At 43.6% G+C, this 26,181-nt stretch overlaps 1 protein-coding gene across 3 annotated transcripts in view; it reads left to right on the forward strand.

The window, feature by feature from the left end:
• Pgcka1 (PDCD10 and GCKIII kinases associated 1) overlaps positions 1-26,181 on the forward strand; it is an 86,435-nt gene continuing 60,254 nt past the window's right edge. The window contains exon 1 of one of the 3 annotated variants that reach the window (XM_085836704.1): positions 1-52. The gene's annotated coding sequence lies outside the window, so the exon portion shown is untranslated. Of the gene's footprint in view, positions 53-390; positions 544-26,181 lie in introns of those variants that run through there. The other 2 variants (XM_085836703.1, XM_085836705.1) reach the window with 2 other exon arrangements.

Consider the following 26,181-nt stretch of genomic DNA (forward strand, 5'->3'; position numbering starts at 1 on the left):
AAATCTTAAACCGAATTTCAAGATTAAAGCACCGGTTCTCTACCCTTCGTAGGTAAAGTGTGTTGGGTGAAGTGTCCCATATCCTGACACTCCAAGGGAAGGGGTCTGAAACCGGGGTTCTTTCACGTGTCCTACTAATGGCCTTTGGGGAACAGGCAAGTTTGTAGCCCCTGGGACCGACCGTCGCTGCGGCGTCTGTGCTGATTGTCTAGCCATCGGGCAGGCGACAAACAATGTGCGCTCGATCTAGCAGCTAATGCGGGCCGGCTCGCTGACCACTCACTCAAACATAGATCACCGGACGTCCCCTTGTCCCTGTCGCCTGCGCACGCGGCCCAAGGCGCAGGTAAAGGGTTACCCTTGCCTGGGAGGCTCGCCCGCTCCCCGTCCACGTGACGCGCCGGCCCAATGACCGCAGCCCAGGCTGAGGCTGCAGCGCGACAGGCTCCGGGCGTCGCTGACCCACTCGCGTGTCCCAGCGCGGACGCCCGAGGCCCGCGAAGCCATGGGCGCCGCGACTCTGGAGCCGCCGCCCCGCCGCAGGTAAGTACGGTCCCGGACTGCGCCGGGCCCCTCCGGGAGGAAGAGGGCTGGTCCTGGGCGGGAGTCCCGGCTTTGCTCCTGGGTTCCCCTTCTCTCAAGGGGACGCGAGGAGGAACTATGAGGCAAGGCAATGGATGATTTGATGACTTCAGGAGAAGTCACGGAATTCAACCTAGGCATGCTAAGAGTGGCAACAAGAAACAGGTTTCCAAACTAAAGGCGCTGGTGCTGGTTGGGTAAAATGGCTTGTTTTTGAACTCCCAATTCCCGAGCTCTCTGCTGTTCCTGGGAACTTAAACCTGGACAAATTGTAAGAGATTTCCCATCTCCCTGTGTCCCGGGGTCACCATATTTACGCTTCTAGGGGGCTTTTATTGAATAAAACGGGAAAGGAATTTGATCGCCCCCGCCCTTCTTTGAAATGTCCTTGGGTTCTGGGATTGGGTCTATGGAGATGGTGAGGGTGCATGAAGGGACAACGACACTGTGGTGTTCCGCAAGAGCCTGGGACTAGGAAAGTGGGCGCCAAAGAGAGAGAGCTAAATGGTCGCAGGCTGTAAATATTTAATAGACAAGTATCTACCAGGTCAATCGCCTGGGTCTTTGTAGCCTGGACAGCCCTGATGAGGTGAGATTTTATATATATATATCACCAATGCAGAATTTTCCAGTAATACCAGGCAGATATCAGTGGGACTTTTACCCACTCCCAGAACCATAATTAACCTTAAATGCAAAACAAAATAACTCCATCTCCATCGACTCTGAATGTCTACTTTTCCATCCTGGTATAGACATTTGCGCGATGAATGTAGAGGAAGTGGGTGTTCCAGGAGTCACTTCTGTGCTGGTTTCTGCGAGAGTGTTTGTTGGTTGTGGCCTGTGGCTGGATGCCTTGGGTGGCTGTAACTCAGCTATGGTGAAGAATATCGCTGGAGAAAAGAAAGTCTTATAATCGTGAATGGAAAAGAAGTGGGAGTAGTGGTTATTTTTTAAAGGCAGTTGGTTCAGTATTTGTTGAAGTTGTTTCCTCCCACATAATTTTCCAGCTAATACTATCTTCAGGAAGATACAATAGTATCTCCCAAATAGTTTTCTAGTTGATACTATTATAAGGAAGATACAATAGTATCTCCCATATTCTAGTTAATACTATTTTAAGGAAGAAATAATAGTATCTCCCATATACATTTCCAGTTACTACTGTAAAGAGGAGATGGTAGCTCTCCTCGTCTAAGCACCAGTGCCTCTTTGGTAAAAATCCTAGTCCCAGGACAGGTCTCCATAACAACAATATGGAGCCTGGGTCCTTTAGGAGAGTTCTGGATTGTTAGTGTTTCTCTGAAGTATGAAGAATCAGTAAACAGCCAGCTCCAAGGCTCACTGGGAGAATCAGAGGTGACAGACAGACACAGGAAGGTGATGTGTGGTTCATTTCTCCTGCTCACCGACTCTTGCCCATCTTTTGATCCTGCTCCTTCACTTCTTCTACAAATCAATGTTTATTTCATGCCCCCTGGGGACTCATTACCCAGGAAGATTTTGATACCTAGTAATTTCTAAAGATAAATGTGGTCCATGTTCACTATATTCCAAATAAATTTTGCAGACCTGGAATTTAAGATGAAACAAACGAACAAACAAAAAACAAAACAAAACAAAATCCTTGCTTACTGTCTCAGCACATTCTCTTTCCTAAAAAATGGAAAGATTCCCTAACTTCTGACCCAGCACTTCTCAGAACCTGAAACCTGTGTTCTCTATGCTGGAACCAGGAGCCAGTCTCAGCCCAAGGGCAAAGCAAGCCCTGACCTTCCTGTCACTGGTGGAGGTGCCCAGTAGCCCACTGCCCATGTTTCTTAGAAAGGACTCTGACTTTTTGAGTGACTGAGTACTAGCCTCTTTAGAGCTAGTTTTCCCTCCCTAGACAGTGTCTTATATGGACCCACTTCTACAATTTCCCAGGGACCCTGATTGGGCTCATTTGGGTTCTTGCTTAAAGAACCTGTCTCATTTCTAAATTTGATCATTAGAGTGATTGTTTGGTTGCAGATAAACCCCCTCGATAATTCAGAAAGATCTAACTGGACCATCATAGGGAAGGAAGGACAGGCATGGAGAATTCATGGTCTGCAGGTCAGATGTGGAGACCAGTCATGGTCTTTTTAGTGCCTGATCTTAACCCCCAGAGCTACACAGGCCTGGAGCTGAAATCTCTTACTCTGTTTACTTCCTGAATACTGAGGGAACAAACTGAAAACCCAATCATTTGTCTTCTCACGTTTTGCCCCTGTGAACATCATGGTTCCACAGAGATGGAGATCTTCAGAAAGACGGTAGAGCATCAAAATTACTCTGTCTTAAAAATGTATCTGAAGTACTAAACTGTGACTATGCTTCTGAAACAGGTAATTAAATAGCCTAACCTATGGTTCACTGTGGTCAGAAACCCTACACACTACTGAGCTACAGGGAAGGTTGGCTAAGATCAGAGAAATATGGTGTCTGAAATCTTAACCATGAGCAGGGAGCTCTATTCATTCAGCACAAACGGCTCTTGAAAAATCAAATGAACTCTGACCTGGCCTTCGAGACCACGTGTGTGTGAACCTATCGACTCTAAGCCGTTGGCTGGGTGATAGGGACACAGACAGCTCAGCCTCAAGAATCTAGTCTTGGGAGAAACCTTTGAAGTGTTTGAAGCAAGGCACATGTCTGTTCTTGAAAGCTCCCTCTAGCTGCAGTGAGAGAGGTAGAAAGGGAGAATCTACAGACACAGCTGAAGGCAGCTGCTACCCACTTCGCAGAAGAGGAGATGGAGAAGTGAATCCGTTCAAAGGGTGCTCAGGGAAGCAGTGGCACTTACAGTCTGAACGGTAAGAAAGTTTTAGTGAGCCAGGCAGTGGTGGCGCACGCCTTTAATCCCAGCACTCGGGAGGCGGAGGCAGAGGCAGAGGCAGAGGCAGAGGCAGAGGCAGAGGCAGAGGCAGAGGCAGAGGCAGAGGCAGAGGCAGAGGCAGAGGCAGAGGCAGAGGCAGAGGCAGAGGCAGAGGCAGAGGCAGAGGCAGAGGCAGAGGCAGAGGCAGAGGCAGAGGCAGAGGCAGAGGCAGAGGCAGAGGCAGAGGCAGAGGCAGAGGCAGAGGCAGAGGCAGAGGCAGAGGCAGAGGCAGAGGCAGAGGCAGAGGCAGAGGCAGAGGCAGAGACAGATTTCTGAGTTTGAGGCCAGCCTGGTCTACAGAATGAGTTCCAGGATAGCCAGGGCTATACAGAGAAACCCTGTCTCAAAAACATACATACATACATACATACATACATACATACATACATACATACATAAAAGTTTTAGTGACTCTGGTCCTTGATATTAGTTTACCAAATTGGGGTTTTTTTTCTTTCATGTTGGTAAACATAAGCTATGCTTCTGTACAGTTGCAACACACACACACACAGCTTGTTTCCATCACTTTTTAACAACTTATTGCTTTTTTATGTAGACATTGAAGTGTTAAGGCAAAATTGAAGATAAACTATTGCCTCATCTGTACACTCTCCGGTGTACCTTAAATTCCTGTTGGAATAGAAATCTTCTGACTCCCCAAGCTGGGCTGAGCATGACCTGCTGTGTGTAACAAAGAGGACAGATGGTGTCTGGAGGAATATTATTGTCTAAGAAAACCATTTTAATGCTAGAGAGGAGGGTCTCTCCTAATGGTTGACTCCAAGCTGCATGCAATGTGTATTGGTGTACACTTTCGTGGTTTTTTTTTTTTAATTCATTCACTGTTCATTAGCCCCAGAGAAGATTGCTCCAGAAAAGAATTTCACACTTTCTTTTAGTTTTATTGTTCTCGATGCCAACCACATCCCATCTAATAACTGAATACCTAAATTGGCCATTTGTGTGCAGTAAATGCAAAGATTTGGCCAAATCAGTGGTTCTCAACCTTCCTAATGCTGTGACTCTTTAGTTCCTTCTGTTATGGTGACTCCAACCATAAAATTATTTCTTTGATACTTCATAACTGTAATTTTGCTATTGTTAAGAATCTAAGGTTAAAAAAAGAATCATAAGGTAAATATCTGATATGCAGGATATTTGATATGTGGCCCTGAAGGGGGTTTCAACCCACAGGTTGAGAATAGCCAGACTAGAGCTATAAAGCAGTACCTGACTTGCTTACTGACGAGATTGCCAGAGACCCCGCATCTCCCAAATGCGTGCTGCAATCTAGAAGTGAATGAACAAAGTTGGCTTTCACCTGTAAATCATTGTTGTTATACGATGTTGGTTCCTCTCCGATCCCTGATGAGCTTAGCCTTTTGAGTCCAGAGTCCGCGCAGAGATTCCGCCCTACTGGCTCAATGTATGGCTATTGCGATAACAGCGAAATGTTTTACTCACACCATGCTGTGAGTCAGCAGAGAAATACAGGGAAATTTGTCTGTGACTAAACTATCAAAAAGTTATTACTATTATTATTATCAAATTGGGTTGAAAAAAATGTCTTTTCATAAATAAGTACTTTTGAAAATACTGACTTTGAGTAAAAACTTAGAATCACTTGTTCTAAATAGTTTATAGATAAGGAAAAGGGCAGCTAGATGAAAGACTTTGTCAAAGGATATTATAGAAGTTCACACAGCTGCCCACTAGGTCCAGAATCTGAGGTTTTGCCTTCTTAGTTCTTCCTGCTATTCACTAACTAGCAGGAATTTTTAGTACACAGAAATTTCATTTTCAATTGACCTTTGCCCTAAAACATAACTAGTCTCTGTTTATTGAAAAGATGCTTGTATTTACAGCATTAGTAATCTGTTGCTGTGTAACAAATGATCCAAAGATTATTAACACAACACATGCCTGTAACGAACATAGTGGCCAAAAATAACCCCTGTGTGTTGCATCTCATCTATGTGCCTGTCAGCAGTTTGGACTGAGTTCAGCTGGGTGAGTCTCGTCCAAACTCTTTCATGTGTCTGTGCTCGCCAAGGTGGTACTGCCTCTGAGTCTTAGCTGACAACCGAGTCACCTGGGGAACAACTCAGGCTGAGTTCAGAGTTCACGGCCTGTCCACCTGTTGTCTCTATGGTGTGTCAGGAGGGAGAGTCAAGACTCTTGGAGATCTCAGCTTAGCTGATCCAACTCAATTTTTTTCTCACAAATGTGTCTTAAGAGCAAGTGAGGGCCCCAAGTTATAATTGGGGAAAAGGTAAAATACACCCCACTTCTTAGTGGGAGGAGCTATAGAGTCATATTTTTTAAAAAAAAATCATGGATTCAAGAAGACGTGGAGAATTGTGGCCTTCGGTAGCAGCCCTGCACTTTACATAACACAGCTAACTTCCAGTGCTTCTAGCTAAGGCAGAATTCCTATTTTATAGGTAAGGAAGCCAAGAGCTAGACTTGTTTGTCAGAGTCAGGCAAAGGACACAGCTGTTGAGTGGTGGAACCAGCCTTGGGTCCTATGCCTGGCTTGAAACTCCCATGCAACATTGCCTCTGCTCTCTGCCACAGGGAAAGGTACAGGCGTATCTAGCTCACAGCACTAGGCATAGAAGCTTTAAGGGCGTTTATGTGCTTAAAATGAAAACAGATAGGACTGCATCCTTAAAGAACATATACTTTAATGTCTATGTATGCACACACACTATTGAAGCAGCTGAGACTCAGACTCAAGAGAAATCGGATGCTTCCGTTATCAAAGCAACTCAGCAAAGAACAAGGAGCAGGGGGAGTACAGAATTGGAAAGAATATGATCTATTATTATCTCAAATTCCCTCACATCATCTATATTTTCAAGTCTTGTTACTTTCTTTTTATTTTTATTTTTTTCTACTTGAGAAAAGGTCTCACTCTGTATCTCTGGCTGGCCTAGAACTCATTAGGCAGATCAGGGTGGGCTGGAACTCACAGATGAGCACCTGGCTCTGTCTCCTTCCTGAGCGCTAGCATTAAGAGCACAGGTCACTCTGCCTGACCTTTATGTCCTTCTTACATAACTATGTTGAGGCTTCACAGATGTCCACAGGTGATAGAATCATGACCATAACTAGAAGGGATCCCCAGGGACCCCAGCTATTCTCACTGTAGGTAGGAAAAAGCCCAAAACCGATAAAGGGGAAAACTCAAGTTTGTGCCCAAGCCTGGGGATAGGACTCAGGACTCTAATGCAAGACTGTTGTACTCTGACAGGTACTTTCAGAGCAGTCCCATTCTGGGGTGGTTTCCTGGTGGTTTTTACCCCCTCGGATGGGAGGGGGAGGTAGCTGAGACAGCTCATCTTAGAAGCTAAGGTGACCTAAATTTGAATCCTGGTTTGCTAGCCACCTGGCTCGTCACAAAATGCCTTTAAAACTCTAGTCACTTCTAAAGAGAATCATAAAACAGAAATAATTGACCAGACAAGATTAAGTTCACAGAATACAATTTATCTCTGTTCTCCTTTAAACTTGACAGGGCAAGTTTTATGGTCGGCACTAGGATTTGGTTTTGGTGAAGGAGCCAAGTGTTCTAAGTGGGGATATAATAAAAGCTTCAGGAATCGGTCCCAGCCCAGGCCAAGCTCACCCCAGTCCTCATTCCCGGGCCCACTGTGAGGTCAGGTTTTGCCTTGTAAGGTGCTTGTTGACGACAAAGGGAGAAAAGCCAGTGTTTCCTGAAGCCAAAGCCAAGAGCTGAGCAGTGGTTCTGGGGAGGTGCCCCTGGAAACAGGAAGGTATCAAAGTCACAGCTCGCTGGAGTGGAGCGAGCTAGAGGGTTGTTTTAATAATATCCTGCCTCCATTCCAGGATGGGGGCAAAAGGAGTGTTAATTTTATTTAATCAAATAAAAGAGAGAGAAGAAGAAAAAAAAGAAAGAAAGAAAGAAAGAAAGGAAGGAAGGAAGGAAGGAAGGAAGGAAGGAAGGAAGGAAGGAAAGAAAGAAAGAAAGAAAGAAAGAAAGAAAGAAAGAAAGAAAGAAAGAAAGAAAGAAAGAAAGAAAGAAAGAAAGAAAGAAAGAAAGTGAGCCCAAGTGGCTTTGGAGGGTGACATTACCAAAATTGAAACCCTTCCTAAGCACCATGCTTCAACCTCTCAACGTGAGCCAGATAGACCAAAAGGAAACAAGAGCTAGTGAAATTACCACTGGAGCGCTTTCCAAGACCACTAAAGTCAGCTGTGTCAGCACACACGTCATCCAGCGATCCGGAACCATCCAGTCACAGTGTGCACAGTGGATGTGACGTCCCCTTTAACTCTGTCACCTCACTCCTATGTGTGAGTGCTCAGCGCCTCCTCACTTATGAGCCCTAGAAACTGGGGGCCTGAAGGGGGGCAACGTTTTCTTCAATCACTAAGAGTTTGTTCCACCTCGATTCTTGCTTGAGTCTCAGATGAGCAGATGTGACTGGCTGAATCAGGCCTGGCCATCCCAGAAAAGACTGGACTGAAGGTTCACCCTGCTGTCTGTTATGGGACTTCAGGACTTTCTCCTGAGTGTCAGGATTCCAGTCTCCTAATCTATTTAACACTATCTACATGTATCCTAATCTATGTAACCTATCAGGACACTGACTACTTCCGGCAAAGAGTGTCTTCCTAGAGTATAGCACAAGACGATGCTTGATGCAGCTGACCCTTAGCATCTATGACCTTAGGGTTCTGGAATTCCATGAGGTGTTTAGACCAGAGCAGCATTTTGAGTCTGGGATGGAAGGAGTGAATGGAAGGACTGTCAAGTTCAAAATGTCAGCTCACTTTCACCTCTTTATAAAGCCACACCAGGAAACAGCAGGAACTTTCAAGTTCTAGCATGAGGGACCGCTCTTAGTTTCTAGTAACATATATATATAATTACATGATATGTGAAATATCATGATATATGATAACATATATAATTACATGATATATATCCGTATCATATATATGTATATATGTGTGCATATATGTATTACATATATACAGATAAATATGTGTGTGTGTATATATATACATATATATGGATATATCTATACACATATATGTGGATATATACATATATGTATGTGTGTATATATGTGTGTATATACATATACATATATATATATATATATATATATGTATGTATATATACCCATATCATGAATTTTCCTACTCAGATATACCTGTCCAAGGATAGTTTTCACTGCCTCTAGTAAGGACTCCATGTCTGCATCTGTGTGGGTGCCAAGGCTCTACTGTGGGGAAGGAAGGTGAAGACATTTCTTGAGAAAGCTGGCCTGCCTTTCCAGCTGTGTCAACTCTGATAAGTGTTGAGGCTAAAGAAAATGGCAGTATGGGGAGGTCCCACAGCTCAGGAAAGTGACCTTCTCTTGATCCTTGTTTTTATATCAGGCTTTTATAATAAGCTGGCCTTTGCAGTATTTAAAAGAGAGGGGGTATGGTCTCCCTTTGGGTGTTTTTATATAGTCTTTGTGTTTCAGTTTGGTTGGATTTTTAAAAAGAACACCCCTGCACTCTGACTGCAGAGGGTGCACTTTCGAGCTGGTGAACCTAGCGTTATAAAAAGTACTTTGAGTTTGTGTTTTTGTTTGCTTGCTTGAGCGTTGGTTATTTTGCTAGTATTGCTGAATTAAAACGCAGTCTATTTTTTTTTAATTGAGCAAGCACTATGCCAAGTGTTGGGAATATAAAGTTGATCAACATGGGCAGGGACAGTCACCTAGGAGACAGGGTCAACCCATAACCATGAAAACTTACGGTGCTACAGGCTAGGATGGTGATCTGAGGGAGGAAGCCACGGGGCCTGAGAGACAGGGTCAACCCATAACCATGAAAACTTACGGTGCTACAGGCTAGGATGGTGATCTGAGAGAGGAAGCCACGGGGCCTGAGAAGAGCAGAGAGTGTTGGCTGAGGAGAGGCAGGAGCAGGCTTCCTGTAGAGGGGGCTGTTGAGCAAAAAGGGGAAATGAACAGGATCTCACTAGCCAAGGTGAGGTAGGAGAGAGAAGAAAGCCTGTATTCGGAAGGCCCGAGGCAGGATGTGCCCAGGAAACATCAACAGCACACTGGAAGCTTGGCCTTCCAGGACAGATGCTACGAACTGACTTCCACCAATCCAGGCTTCCCGAGTTCTTAGCTCTTCTTGTGGTGGATGTTGAGACCTCTGGCCTTTAGGTCTGCATGGTGAGAAAGATCTCCTTTCTCCAGATTCACTGCGGTCTTGCATTCCAGAGTGGAATAAGAGTAGGAATGAACGCAGCCATGTTTCTCCACTAGCAAGTTGTGTGAAAGGTTCACCAGAGGCAAATGGAACCCTCTTGACGAGAGGGTGAACTCACGTAAGGGATTAAACAGAAAGAGTCCCTTGAACTAGAGGCCCACTGTCACCGAGGCATTTTTCAGACATGAGTACTAAGAGCTGCCAGAAAGGACACTCCTAAGTCACCACAGTGAAGGTGTGAGAGCAGCTCCACGCTGCTGCCAACCAGGCCACACTCAGTTCACCAAAGCCAAACAACTGCTCACATCCGTTTCTAATTCATAAAATCCTTTGTGCTGGTGGGAGATAAAGCAGCGAACAGGCCATACGAGCCACCCTGGTGTTACAAAGCCCTGATAACATTCTTCCTAGACGTCTCTAGAGGTTGTAATTGAATCTCCATCGAAAGTATGAGCTGCAAACACACCCCAAAATCCCATGCTACCTCTGCCCATGTATCTGAAAGCACATTCTGGGTGATAAAGACGGTACAGGTCAGTGAGAAACTGTCAAGGTTTGGAACTGGAGTGTCCTAAGACATGCAGCTGTCTGGAGTATAAGAAACAAGAAGACAAGGACTTAGAGAGGAGAAGACATCTGATGATTAATGAGACCGAGGTGTTGACCCAGTGGGCAAAGTGCCTGTGCTACAAGTACAAGGACATGAGTTCAAATCCAAAAACCCACATTTTGGAAAAAAAAAAAAAGTAATGTGCACTTGTAATCCCTGTGATAAGGAAGTAGAGACAGATAGATCCCTAGGACTTACTGGTCAGCCATTCTAGCCTACTTGGTGAGTTCCAGAATGGTGAGAGATTTTTCTCAAAAAGTAGGTAGATGGCACTTGAGGAATGACACTTGGAGTTGTCCTCTGGCCTCCATACATGCACACACAAAGATGTTGTTGGCTTTCTAGTTGAATAGAGCTTAGAAGTGAGTGGGTCCCTGTGATGGAAAGTGAGCTTGCAGAGTGTGGCCATTGGTTGGAAGTGAAAAAGCCAAAGAGGGGGTATCATGGTTAAATACTAGGACCTGCACACACAGGGGGTTTTGTTGTATTCAAAAACAATCACGTCATCAGTAAGAACCAGCTAAATTAAATTCTTAGGTGCCACGTGACACTCTGCACTGGCTAAAAGCAGACAGATGCCCCCATGATGACCTCATTGAAGAGGTCTAGGATAGAGTCTTGAATTTTAAAATTGTTGTTGACAACAAACAGTTTCATTTTAATAACATAACGATTATGCAAGAGCTTAAGAGAAAATGTCAGGAAGAATAAATTCTAAACAGATAAGAGTAGAGGTCACAGGCACACTCAAAGTCTACACGAGCCATTTCTGTACTCTGGATTGCAATTCTTACCTGCCATTTGGTAATCAGAAAACAGACTCTACAGAACATGAGCCTGCTCTCCTACTTCTGCCATGGAAACTTCTGTCCCTCTTTCCCAAAGTGACTGTGCTCTCTTCTGAACCCAAATCTCATTCGTTCTAGAATGTTCGGTCCCAGCAGGGCTTTAGAGTTCATTTGGTTCAGTATCCCCCAAAGACAAGGAAACTGAGGCCCACTAGGGTTGACAGTTTGGCCTGCCACAGGTAAGCCCTGACTCAATTCCAGAACCTAGATAGGCTGACGTCTTTTGCTGCAAGCACCATCCCCTCTCAGAATAATCCCCAGTATCTGAAATAACATGGTTTTTATTGGTCTGACAAGTAAATTAACTCATTTTCTACCCTAGAAAATGATGTGCTCAAGCTCAGAGTCAGTATAATATTTAACATGGTATAAAGTACTCATTAGACCAGCTCACATACGGTTTAGTAAGATTTCAGAGCCGGGAAGTGTCTCTCTCTCTCTCTCTCTCTCTCTCTCTCTCTCTCTCTCTCTCTCTCTGTGTGTATGTATGTGTGTGTGTGTGTGTGTGTGTGTGTGTGTGTGGTGTGTGTGTGTGGTGTGTTTGTGTGGTATATGTGTGTGTGTGGTGTGTGTGTGTGTGTGGTATGTATGTGTGTGTGTGGTGTGTGTGTGTGTGTGTGGTATGTATGTGTGTGTGTGGTGTGTGTGTGGTGTGTGTGTGTGTGTGGTGTATGTGTGTGGTGTGTGTGTGTGGTGTGTGTGTGTGTGTGTGTGTGTGTGTTGCACACAATAAGAATTAGCTAGAGACTCTTCTAATTAGTTATCCTAGGGAAAAGAAAATGGCCTTCAGATGAAAATGGCCTTCAGGTGTACCTGTCCACCCACAGGTAGGTACACTCCCTCTGCAGCACATACAATACCCTAAAGTCCTTAAAGGAAACTGCATTTCTACTAAAGACACACCTTTAATTCATTGATAATCTCAGAGATCTCCTACAACTGTAGGAGCTGGTCTTATCTGACATTCAGGGCCCTTTTCATAGGGTGTTTGGGGATTTACAGAAACACAGCCCAACTGGCCAGGCTGTGGTCCATAGCCCTAGTTCAGAGCTCCAGCCCTCAGACTGAGGGATTTGGGCAAGTGAATGCTGCTAGGTCATCATCCACAGACTCAGAGCTCCTCCAGGAAATCAGCTAGGGTCATCTCCTTAGAGAGCAGCAGGTAGGTGGGGGAGGGGGTAAGGATTGGAGCAAGGCCAAGTCTGTGTTTGCTCTGGCACCTCCAGGGCCCAGTGCTTTTTATTTCCTCCTCCCCTGAAGCTAATCAGAGCACTTTTGTTTCTGCTCAGTTCCACCTGGCATCTGGCGCTCATCACATCAAGTAAATGAGCCACTGTCTTTCGTCTTTTGGAAACTCTTGCACTCGCTTCACTTTACAAATGTGCCGAGCATGTTTCCAGCGTAGTATTAATTTATTTCAAGTGAGCATTTTCCATATCCTAAACATTTCCATTATTTTTTTAATGTTGCCATCTGCTTTCGGCTTTGGACTGAATACCCACTCATGCTTATATGTGCATATGAATTTTAGTTTAAACACTTTCAAACCAGTGTTTTGTTTCTGCTATTGCTGATCTTGTGTGACCTTTGGTCTGCGATGCTTTCGGAACTTAACATATAAACCCACACAATGAACCACAAAGTTGGAGGTATACAAAAACAAGGAGTATAACTGATAAGTCTTCATCTTGGGTAAATTAGTATTTTGACACGTATTTCCCTCCCTCAGTTATAGGTTTGCCTTTTTTTTTTAATTGATTGTTTTTCTCACAAATGCAGAAACTCTGTTCTTCATAAGGCTACTGGATGCTTCATGAATAACCTCTTATCCAGGCTGTGCGGTCGAGAGGAGAGCGACAGGACAGTACAAGCCTTCCAATGTAGAACAGGAAGGAAGGGGCCGAACCCAACACTTCTCACAGTCAGAAAAGTCTGGATAGTAGTAAGAAGTTACAAGGTACTGAGGCTGTTGAGCCGAAAGGAAGTTGGCGGAGAATTTACATATATATATATATACATATATATATATACATATATATATATATACATATATATTTACATGTACATACATATATGTGTGTATGTATATATGTGTATGTGTGTGTATGTGTGTGTGTATATATATATGTATATACATATATATATATATATATATATATATATATATATATATATATATATATCTCCCAGGTCAGGTGTCCTGTGCTTGGAAGGGGTGCTGTTTCTTGTTCTTAACTGTCAGCCTGTGAGCCTGTGAGGACTCCTGATATGATAACTGAATTCCCTCATAAAATGAAAAACGTGTCAGATAGGCAACAAAATACAGTTTTGGAACCAGACTGCCCTAAGACTTCAAGACAGCAGTTGTCAGTAACTTGCCATTGTGTGTCAGCAGAAGCCCATGACCTTGACTTATCCCAAGAGTAGTGATAATAGTCCCTCTCGAAGGTATAAAACCGTCCACACATTTCTAAGATCTTGCTGTGCTGTGCCCCTTTAGGAGATAAATTGCCCATGGCTAAGCATCCTTGGAAGGTTCTAATTGTTGCCAAGGCTACCCCAGTAGAGATTGCAGTTTCCAGAGCTGAAGGCATGAGCCAAGTGCTTGCTTCATGAGGATGGGCATCTGAGATTTGACCTCCGGAACTCATGTGAAAGGTGGCACAGCAACACATGACCATAGCCCAGGACCTCTTAGGCTCAAGGCCGGCCTAACACCAAGCTCCAGGGTCCATGAGAGCATCTCCCTCACATGACAAGGTAGAAAGGGATAGAGGAGAACTCCCAACACTGACCTCTGCTTTCTGCATGTGCACACACACACACATACACACACACACAAAAGAAATAAACAAGATATTAAAATTTCCATGAAAGAGAACATGTCTGTGCCTTGATCCTGTGGACTTCCTTGTGTTTCTTAATATTCGATATCAACAAACACCCAAGTGCCTTCTGTCCAATTTGTTGCTGTTGTTGTTCTTTTATAATGGTTTGAGAGTTAAGGTGGGGTGGGGAGGGCAGAGGAGCCAATCACCTCGTAATGTAAAAGAAAGCAATATACTCTTGCTAGTCTCAGCTGGGACAGATCAAGAAAGCACAGAGGGAGGGAAAGAGGGCACTGTACCTTTAAAATCTGGCTTCTGTTTTCATTTGTTTGCTTTGGGTGGCACATGGAAAAAAAATATTTGCCTACTGGACGATTACTAATCTTCATGTGCTTGCAAATTACTCTCTCCCCTAAAAAGGCGCAGTTAATTCATTGGTGCTTCGTGTTGGTTTTAAATGCTTGCAAGTAGAGAAGAGTTTGCTCCAAAATTGGCAGCATATTTTATACATGAGAGTCGGGTCCTAGAGAAGAAGCACCAGGGGCCCTTTAATAGCATGACCCTGTCAGAGTCCGTGCTGGACCTGTAGCTATAAATCGTGCTGGAGCCACGTTCGTCAAGGGCTCTCTTTATAAAGCACTTAACAGAATTTGAATGAACCCTAAAGAAATAAAACTTCCAACTTGCAAGGAATGCTGGTTCACTCAACAAATATGCATTACACATTTCTTATATGTTGCATACATTAGAAGGTAGGTCAACCCTCCAGAGGACTTCCAAGGCAGAATTTCAGTATGCAAATAAAGTTCTTGAATACTAGCTCTTTACACATGTGCGTGACCATTGGAGAACCAAAACTTTAGAAGATATCATTGCAATAGAGTCTACTGGGAGCCAAGAGCCACAATGTAGCCAGTTACCAGCAAGCCCTCTACCAACTGAGCTGCTACACACCAGCCCCCAGTCCCCCAGTTCTGCAAGGGGTTTTACTGGCTGAAGTCAAAACAGAGATACAGAAATAAGGTGATTGGTGGCAGCCAGGTATTACTGGAGTATGGCTTGATTAGTTGGCTTTCTCTGGTTGGATAAAACTCAAGGATGTCTTAGAAAAGCATATACTCCTAAAACTCCTTTGTCTTCTGACTCACACTGTAGGTTGTTCTGTGGGAACTGAAAGTGTAAACAAGCCCAGGGCTGTTAGCCTCCTGGTTATTTTGAGTTAACAGTACCCTACTGCAGACTTCCCATTTCCGGAGCACTAGCTACCTAGGCCTTGTGCTCTGCTGACCGGGACACAGAAGTAAATGGTCTTTGTATTCCTCCCTGGGCTATTCCTCACAGTCTCCTGAGACAGAGAACTTTGAGTCACCCTCCAAATGGAATGCAAATTGTGCTTCAAGGAGTGAGAGATGGAAGAGGTTATTAGAGCCCTAGAGGTCACTGTATGCCAGGAAAGAAGGGGGCAGGACTTCTCAGAGAAGCCTGTTCTCAAAGCGGAGGAATGAGGAAGCTTTGAGCAGGGAAAGAGGTGGAGAGAATTGACTATAAATATTTAAATTCTGAAAAGCAGAAGAGACCGGGAACCCAGTTTCTAATAAGAGATGCCAGTGACTATCCCGGTAGCAGGCCTTCAGCCTAGTTTCTTTCACTGAAAATCAGGGTTTCTTCTCTGGCCAGTGATTGCTATGAACTGGCCTCTTGCTGGGGGCTGGGGGAGTGGGGAGGATTAGCATTCTCTCCCATGTCTGTCTTCTTGAGTGCTGACCTCTAGGCTTGGCGGCCACTGTTGTGTTTTATTAAAAAAAAAAAAAATGAAGAGGAAGGGGTCTGTTTGGTGGAGGCATGGTATGGTGTAGGGGAAGGGGGAGCCTCTATGGGCGTATGCTGGGGCATCCCTTCCCCCTGAGGTACCAGTCACATGATGGTATAGTATGGTAGAGAGTTTATTTAGGACATTCGGGGAGGAGTTGAGGGAGGAGAGACAGAGAAAGGCAGAGAATGAGAGAGAGAGAGAGAGAGATCAGCCATGAGCACGTGGAGGGGGGAGGGGAATGGTGAGAGAGGGGGGGTAACAAGCAAGAGCAGGAGAGCAAGAGAGCAAGGAGGGGGCAAGTAGCCCCTTTTATAGTAAATGAGGCATACCTGGTTGTTTCCAGGTAACTGTGGGGCGGAGCCTAGAGGCAATGCCAACAGCCACAACCTTCTACCCTACCCAGGTCCACAGTGTAGCCACTCCTGAGTCAGCCCTACTGTCTTCCCTCCACTCTGCCCTGTGAGACTGACCTTGAATAAGGTTAAAAACAAAAAAGCTAAACCTCCTCTTACTGCATCCCCCATTCTCTGGAATAAAGCACACCAACTCTCTCTCTCTCTCTCTCTCTCTCTCTCTCTCTCTCTCTCCTGAGTTTCTAAACTCTAGCAAATAATAACAAAACACAACACAGGAGTCAACTCTCAATAAACACAAGTACATCTCGTTTAAAAGGAAAATTGAATCTGGGATGACCGTAGCCTCTAACTTTGGATGCTCTGGCTGCCTCTTTACTTGTTTCTCTTGGTATAGATTTGTTTTATTCTTTGAGAGCTTCCTAGTGGTTTAATCACATCCATGTCCCTCTCCCAACTCCTCCCCAGCCCCCACACCCAAGTTCATGGTTTGTTTGTTTTTTTAATCTTTCAAGAGAAGTTTGGACCACCCCACTCTTCTTGACTGTGTGTGTAGTTGACTTGCCAGCACCTCCACTCTTAGAGAAAACTGCCTCTTCCAGCAGCTGTTACCAGTAGCCCCACAGCCAGGCGTAATATTATGTGCCTGTGCACATCCTTCTCCGTGGTGGGATCTGAGCTCAAACAGACTCTGTGTTGTTCTTAAAAATCCAAGTTAGGAACTGAAGCTGCGACTCAGCTGTAGAGAGCATTTGCCTGTGTGAGCCCCTGGTTTGGCACTGATGAGAAATTGTTCTTCCTAGCTCCAAACTTCTCATTCACTCTTAATACCTGGATGTCCGTTCACTCAGTTTTCCACACTGTGCACAAGAATTTTCCCTGATCATAGGTCATGGTCATACTTCAGCCAGGACTATATAAAGTTCCGTGGTACATCTCCATCACAAGTCCTAATGATGTCTCTGTGGAGTCCTTTTTTTTTTTTTTTTTTTGCTTCTGTCACGTGGTCTGTTTTCCTCACAGCCTTGGCCCTTCTATGAGCAGTCTCTATTTCCCAACCACCCATCATCAAATGACCCTGAGGCTTTCGTCATAGAGGCAATACATGTGTTCTGGGCACAATTATAAGTTACCACTGAGGACAAGATAAGGTGTACAAGACTCTCGAGTGGTGTCGACAGGAAACATGTTCATTGATTTGGGTCAGTTGGCTGGGCAGCTTGCGGAAGCTGGCAGAATTGTAAAGGACAAGAATTAGCTAATAGGGTGGACACAGATGCAAATAGTGGATCTTTTTTAAAGTTACTAGGCCCCCTGTTCAACCAAGTACAGGTGAAGAGAGCTGAACCCCAACTCCCTGATTACTGTGAGAAAATGACTTAAGAAAGTAACCCCAACATTCTTGAAACAACAACAACAAAAAATTTCCCCACGAGGTAATTTTCACTGTGAAGTTTAAGTTTGATGAGCCAAATAAAATACAAAGTACACTTATAGATGAGTTCGTGGAAAAGCCTTTTGATATTTTAAATATTCATGGTATTTAAGGTATTGTGTTAATGATTTAGTCTAGTATTGTGAATTATGATTTAAAATGTCATTGAGTGACTGATTTAGACTTTAAACTTTTACGATGTGAAAATAAATGTTGACGTAATTTTACTGTTCATGACTATGTTGAAATGTTTAAGAAAACTAAAGATTCCATGAGTTTGAATCTTTCGTTGGTTAAGCCCGGAGGAAGGGGTGCTTCATTGGTCTCAAATCTGAAATAATTAAAAGGAAAAAATCAAAATCATTTGGTGAATACAGAGTTGATGGCGTCTTGCTACGTACATAACCCAAGCTGGCCTCAAACCCAGCCTGGCTGACTCAGTAACCCAAATGCTACAGTTCCAGTTTGGCACTCCCACGCCTACTTTGTAAATAGTCTAAAATGTCTGTGCTGAATGGTGATTTGCCAAAGGATTTGTAGTGTATGCCAGGAAACGCAGCATTTAGAAAGTTGAGGCAGGAGGATCCTGAGTTTGAAGCCAGCCTGAGCAAAAACAGACTGAAACTCTCTGCCTTTAACAATAAAAACAACAATAACCAAAAAAAACAAAAAAACTTAAATAACTACAAAACAATTTAGGGGAGCTAAGAAACACTTCAAACTTTTTGTTATGACTTCTTACTTCCAAGTGTTGCTATGACCCAAAATGGGATAGGTCCTGCACCCCATGGGTCTTCCCAGTTTTCTAGCATCCTAACCCACTCCTGTCAGTGTCCAAGTTTGCACTCACATAGCTCATATGCATATAACCCCCAATGCTTGTCCCTGAGCCAGCGCTCTCCACAGCCATCAATAATTCTTTTTGGCTGCCTTCCAGGCAGAGCTACCTGCAGATCCCAGACCCTACCCGAATTCGCTCACCAGAAATTGAACTGACTGTGGCTGCTGTACTCTGATTCCTGATTCTGTGGATGATCTCTTGATCAAGTTATTGTTTTGTTTCTGTGGGTTTGGTTTAGTTTGGTTTGGTTTGGTTTGGTTTGGTTTGGTTTGGGTTTGGGTTTGAGGTTTGGGGTTTGAGGTTTGGGGTTTGGGGTTTTGGAGTTTGGGGTTTTGGAGCTGCTTTGTTGGGTTTTTATGTTTTGTTTCGTTTTAGTTTGGTTTTTGACCAGAAACAAGGGCCAGGACTCCTTATCTTTCTCTCCTCGGTTCCCATTACCTAACGATCAACAAATGAAATGAAACTCAAATAAAGTAGGATGTAACATGAATATGAGTTTGAGAGTAAATGGCACTTCTATGTTGGAAGTGGCTATGGTTGTCTTTATCCGGAGAGCAATGGTTAGCACGTGAAAGCTGTGAGTGCCAGATACTTGGGTGGGAGTAGGTATTTGTACATTAACTTCATGGGAGGTCAAGCCAGTTGTTCGGGAAGACTAAATCCATGACGGAACTAATTCAGGGTCTGTGCGTTGCCAGAAGCGTCGTCCTTGGTCTGTTCTTGTGTCCTGGCCTCACCTCAGAGGAACTGCTGTCATGTTAGGTCCCATTTCCTCTAACTGATGATTATCTTCTGGCAGAGGTACTACTGATGCCCCTCTGAAGAGCAAGTTATATTTAGAAACTCAGAAATTAAACATTTAGTCGATTTTTTTCATTTCCTGATATAGAAGACCTTACTTCACATCCCCATACCAAGCAAAACTCCAAAGCTCCATCATTTAAAAAATCAATACCATCACTCGTTGGCAGAATCAGCCCTAACTTACCTAATTTACCTCCTCATATCCAGGGAAGAACCCTTCTGTATCAGCCCACAAACTGCTAACCCCAAGAAGGCTGTGTTTCAGCCAAGCTAGACACAGAAATGTGCCCTTAGAGGAAGTACGGCCACAAGAGCGTCTTTCAAGAAAGGGTTGAGAAATCCTTGTCGCATTTCCTCCTTCCCCCTTCTTTGTTTCAGTTCATAGAAACAATGGTTCCCTTTGCTTTTTCCCTGTTGAGTACAACAAACCTAGCTCAAAATTAATGAAAGTAGTAAAAACTAGATGCTATCTTATCGGAGTCCACCCACCCATATCTCCACCCACCCCGAGCAGTGGAGAATGGGTTCTTTCGATATGGACTGACAAGTTCAAGCTAAAGATTGAGATAACAAGAATTCTTTGCTCAAAATAAACATTTTAGAACAATGAACAGTGTGGTATATGCATCTCATTTCTAAATTAAGTGAGCCCCCCTTTAAACTTGCTTATGTCTTAGAGTGTTTATGTAGGAGGAATTTTTGTATTCAGGAAATTACATATAAAATATACCATTCCCTACAAATTAGTTACTTAAAAGAGCAGTTATTGCACTCTTTTAATTACTTGGGTCATGTATACAAATTGCAAATTGGAATGAGCCTAAATGATCTAAGATCTTCCTGTATATACATTGCTGTTACTAGGTTTCTAGAAAGGTGTTCCAGTGGGTAGAGACTTTTACTAAAGGTTTAACTGCAGCATGCATGATTTCCAGAACTGCCTGTGATTGTTGCCAAAATTTAAAATGGCTATATTATTGCAAAATAGCCTTTCCTTAACTACAGGGCCAAAAAGAAAGCGCTGTTTTGCATGAGATGGAAAACCACCCCCAAGGCAAATAAAACACTGTTCTCAGGAGAAACTCACTTTGCTCTTTCAAGTGCAGGGACCAAAAGCCAAAGAAGTTTAGCAAATTCCCATTCAACTTGTCACCATAAAACTGAGGACAGTAAATGTTTGCATTTCCGAAGGGGAACCGAAACTGTTTATGAGAACCCACCGACCCGAGGTGGAACGCTTCGTCTCAGGCCTCCTTTTCAGTTACTCCCTGGTCACAGACCTGACTCCTGGCTCTTCACTTCTCAATAGATAACGTATTGCTTGATGAGCTCACACAAAATAACATAGCCATCAGCATCTTGAGCATCATTGTGTGTGATACATTAAATTTACTCATTAGGGGATGGGTACTGAGGGAGAGCTCACTCAGTAAAGTGGTTGCTGGGCAAGTACGAGGACCTAAATTCAATCTCAGGACCCACATGAAAAAGCCAGTCATGGTGGCACACACTTAAAATCCTGAGGCTGGGGAGGTAGAGAGCAGTGGATCCCTGAAGATTTGCTAACCAGCAAACCAAGCCTAGTTGGCAAACTCCAGGTCAGTGAGAGACATCTATTTCATGAAACAAGGGGTATGGCTCCTGAGATATAATACCTGAGATTATCTTCCTGTTGTCATGCATGTATGCACCTGCACACATGAACACACATACACATACATGTGAAAAAAAAATCCCTAAATTGGTTCCATTCACTGTCTCGTTTGTCTTATGCATACGTGTATGCAGACGACACTGAAGCTCTGTAGGATTTCAGCCCCTCCCTGGGTTCCGATCCTAGCTCTAGAGCTTCACTAACCTTCAAGTGTTCATTTCCTTGTCTGTAAAAATGGGAATAAGAATTGTGCTGAAAGCTGGGTGTGGTGGTTCATGCCCTTAGTCCCAGCATTATGGAGCCAGATGCGAGTTGAAGGCCAGTCTGGTCTACTAGCTGGAGGGCTATACATTGAGGGCTTCTCTCACAAAGGGAGTGTGGGGGTTTCTGAAAAGGAAAAGAACTGTGCTGTGTGGACACAGCCAGGGAGGCAGTCGGCCTAGAACATGAGAATCAGCGCAAGACTCTGACTTCTATAATTAAGATACAATTTTTAAAAATTAATGACATAAACTACCTCCTGAGAGCCACCCACCAGGATGGCTTCAAACAAAAATAATGTAAGTCATGAGTGTTGGTGCAAAAGGGGGAAAATAGGAGCTCCAGACTCAGCTGCTGGGAGTGGAAGAAGGTTTATCCATTTTGGAGAACAGTCATTTAAATATAGAATTATTATATTACCTAGCAATTCTATGTCCAGGTGCACACCTAAGAAAAGGAGGAACCTATGTCCACGTTGTAAACAGATGTTCATAGCAGCATTGCTCACTGATTGATGCCTAGGAAAGTAAAGACTAGACACAGATGTACAGTAGACTCTACGCCATAGAAAGGGACAAACACTGATACATTGACAAGTGTGGACAAGCCTTGAAAGCGTTGAGCTAAGTGAAAGAAACCAGACAAGAAAAGCCATATTGTGCGAATCTGATTTAGATTGGTGACCTAGGAGTAGAGAATAGAAGGCTTAGGAGCTGATGGGTGAAGGTGATGAATATCATCTTTGGAAGGCAATGGAAGTGATCTGTGATTGGGTTTGTGGGTGGTTGAGTGTCTGCTTAGCATGCAAGAGGCTCCAGAGGCTCCGGGTTCAATCCACAGCACATAAACTGGGCAAGGTGACATGCACCTGTGATGTCAGCACCTAGGAGGTAGAGGCAGGAGGATCAGAAGTTCAACACCATCTTCAACTACATAGGGAGTTCAAAGCCATTTTGGATTACATTGTACCCCATATTTAAAGAGAGAGAGAGAGAGAGAAGAAACAGAAGGAATGAGGGGGGTGGGGTTAAGGGAAAATAAAATATAGGGTTGTAGACCTGACTACGGTGGAGGTTATAAAATTGAATATAGAGCGGTTTAAAAGGTGGATATACAAACACTGGCATTACGGGAGTCACAACCCAATACAACCATGAAAAACTAAGCAATAAGCACTTCTTCTAACAAAAAGTCACCTTCTAAGCTTAATTGTTTTCCAGTCAGGCCAATAACTTTTAATCAGTTTATTTACTCCATTCCAGTCATGCCCCAGCTCCCGGGGCTGTGACCTCCCACATGCCTTTGTTGAAGGATCTCCCTGGCCTGCAGAAGCAGTTTCACCAAGCGTGAAAATGAGAGCAGCAACTCTGAATTTTAGGGTAGTGGTATTGTTGTTGTTGATGTTTTGTGGGAGGGTCCTCCTGGTCACAAAGCTAATATGTACACATCAGGAAAAAGGAAAGCATGAATTCGAAGCACGAACTGACAGAAGTAATCCTCGGATCTATCATTCCAAGGCAGAAAATCTCATTTGGATCTTGGGGCTTGAGGAATTATGTTCTCACGCCAACTCTGAAATGAGCCCTGGCACTGAAAATCCCAACTTTCTTCAGATACTATTTTTCGAATGTGAGTTTGGTTTTTAGACAGGGCCCAGCCCCAAGTTTTCCTTGATCTTGCTGTTAAGACTAGGCTGGCCTCTGCCTCCCAAGTACTGGGATTAAAGTCCTGTGCACCACCCTCAAACCAAGCTTCTCTTTTAAAAGCACAGCCATTTTAAAAAAAGCACTCATTTTGTTTACAATACCATCAGTGGCCTCCTCTACCATGACCCACTGTTGGCATGGCATTTTCTTCTTATGATCTTATTATTATCCAGTTCCAATTTCCCTTGCTTGGAGCTGGCTCACCTAGACTCACACTCTGTCAAGGCAGCTCTGTATCTGTCCTGCTGAGTCAGGGGAAGGGAGTCTATTCTTTGTTAAGGGAAAATGAATGGGTTAGTTACTTGTCTTAATTCTGCCAGACTAAGACTATATATGTGTGTGTGTATGTTTGTGAATACATATACATTTTATATATGTATATAACATGGTTTTTATATGTATATTATACACACACATACATATATAATATATATGTATATTATACACATATATATACACACACACATGGTTTCTACAGATAGCCTTTTTGTCAAGAAAACTGATTGAGAACACCTGCTATTGGTATCAGGAACCCAAGTGTATAATAAAGAATACCAAGAAATCTAATCTCCTTAATTGTCTCAACTCATTCAGCCTTTCCCAATTCAAACCATATAGATCACTTATTTTTATCACTGGTCATTCCTTCACTCAGAGGCATCATCTTTTCTCTGTGGTTATAGATCTGTAAAAGTACATTCTAGAGATGCTTTTATTCCACACAGTAGCCGGCATAGGTCGAACCCCAAATGCATCTAGGTTTGTCGTTTGCCAATACACACACATGGCTGGCCTTCCGTCCTGAAATCCAGGCCTTAGAGAGCTAATTGGATCATCTTCAGCCTCTGCGATGCAACAGTCGGAACTGTACCATCCACAGCAAAGCCAGGTATCTCAGAGCCTGACAGGACATCCCACAGCTCAGCTAAGGCGAACAGCTTCTCGTTGCCTTTCAAGTCTTCTATGGGCTGAAAGTTTCCAAAATCATTTTTTGATCTTTAAAAAAAAAATTTAAAGAAGTGCCCAAAGATATTTCTAGAGCTTAGACCCAACATCATATCCTTTTTATATTTACTTTGAGAGCTAGGTTGTTTCATAGGGTAACTATAGCAAACAACTATATCTAACCTTTCCTGTCTGATCCTGTTTCCTTTCTTTCCTTGTTTAAAAAAAAAAATATATATATATATATATATATATATATATATATATATATATACTGTGCTTCAGGTATGTCTTTCTTAACTCAAAGCAATGAATTATTAGAGTAGATTTAGAGTAGATGGTCTCTCAAAATATAGCCTACAAACCTGGAGGGATTTTTGTCTAGGATGGCTGGAAGGTTAACTGAATAATAACACAAACAAGTACATTCTCAAGGCAGTGGGAGGCAGGATTGGACCAACTAAGAAAGTAAAGTCAGGCACGCCCTGAGGAAACGAGTAGAAGCTAACAGGAAGAAAGAGCATCATGAGTCAAAGCTCCCTGGTAGGCAGAGGCAACACAGTGTGGGTCTAAAAGAACCTGCACGAAACTGGAGCTCAGTGGAATCGAGGTCAGCAGTGAGCTCAGAGACTGGGTAGAAATCGCCTCTCCTACTATTGGGGGAAATGGGAAGCTAGCGGGTCATTTTCTTCCAGCAGGGATGTGACATAATGATGCATGTGCTTGGGGGAAGACATTACTACATCTGTACAGTGGTAATTGATTGGATAATACCCAATGAGAGTGGAGAACAGACCTGCCAGAAAGGCGTTGCCGAAGGCAGACTGAGCAAGGGCTGTGTGTCCAGGATATCACGGGAGCTGGATAGAAAGCAGTGAAATAATTCCAAGACATACCTAGAAAATAAAAATGTCAGCCTTTCTTAGTGTAGTCCAGATGTCAAAGGTAATATGTACAGAAGTGAATGAATTCAAAACATATTCAGAAGTGCCAGAGAGTGCTTAGCAGGGAAAGGCACCGGAGGTTTAAGGTCATTTGGATACCCTGGACATACCATACATGGTAGAAAGAGAGATCCGACTCTCATGGATTGTCCTCTAACACACACACACATACGCACATGCACATACGCACATGCACACGCACAGGCACGCACGCACGCACAAAAATAAATTAATAAAAGTAATTTCCCCCCTAAACATTAGAAAAAGTTTTCAGTAGTTTACAGTGCATTACAGACTTAGGAGGAGTCAAAGAGGTAGAGCAGATGGCACTGCGTTGGATGAACCTTATTAATGGTACCTACATGCACATATTATGGACTCTGGGAAATCTTACAGCAGAGACCAGGCTCATTATCTAACCCGGCATTGCTCAAACTTATCCAAACCCAGAATCACCCTTTATTTTTGTGGTGACAGAGACTAATTTCCTGGGGCCACACCTGAGGCGACTCAGAGTCAGCCAAAGTTGTTTTTTTTTTTTGTTGTTTTGTTTTGTTTTGTTTTTTTATGAGCAACTCTAAACCTTGCTCACATTCTTTAAACCCCCAGGTTAATCTTCAAGGGCTGCCAGAGCAAAATGACTCAAGCAGGCTGGTGCAAAGCTACTTCTGCTGTGACAGACGTGGAGGCAGGAAGTCAAGAGGAAGGGTGCCCTGGATTTGCTTTCTCTTGAGGCCCCGCCTCTTGGGCCATCACACAGCCACTCTTGTCACTGCTTTATCACATGGTGTCCTTTGACCTTGGGTGTTGTCTGTGTCCTCTTCTCCTTATAGAGGACATCAGATTGGATACACTAGCAACCTTTTTTTTTTTTTACCTTCCTCACCTCTATAAAGACCCCCGTCTCCGAATGTTAAGCGTATTGGCCAGTTTTATGTTGCTGATAACACAGTAACATCGATTGGGTAAACTGTTTTAAAAAAAATTTATTTGGCCCACAGCCCAAGGTTAAGGATCTGCATCTGGAAATGTCTTGTAAATAGAGATGCAAGAGGTCACGTGACACATGATGAGAGGCAGAAAATCTATGTGTGTTAGGGTGGCTCTCAATGGGGGTGTTGAACAACTCTTTTATAGGGGTCGTCTAAGATCATTAGAAAACACAGATTCTTGAATTAGAATTCATAACAGTAGCAAAGTTTACAGTTATGAAGTAGCAACAAGAGTCATTTTATGGTTCAGGGTCACCACCACATGAGCAACTGTATTAAAGGGTCACAGTACTAGGAAGGTTGAGAACCACTGATCCAAGGTCTCTGATCTTTTTCTCTCTTATAATATCAGTTGCATTCTGTCACGGGACTCCACCCAGTGCAATGACTTTATCTAGCCCTAGTCACCTCCCAAAGGTG

This window comes from Mus caroli, unplaced genomic scaffold (genome assembly GCF_978045245.1).
Source record: "Mus caroli unplaced genomic scaffold, Mus_caroli_1 scaffold_4, whole genome shotgun sequence".
Taxonomy (NCBI): Eukaryota; Metazoa; Chordata; class Mammalia; order Rodentia; family Muridae; genus Mus; species Mus caroli.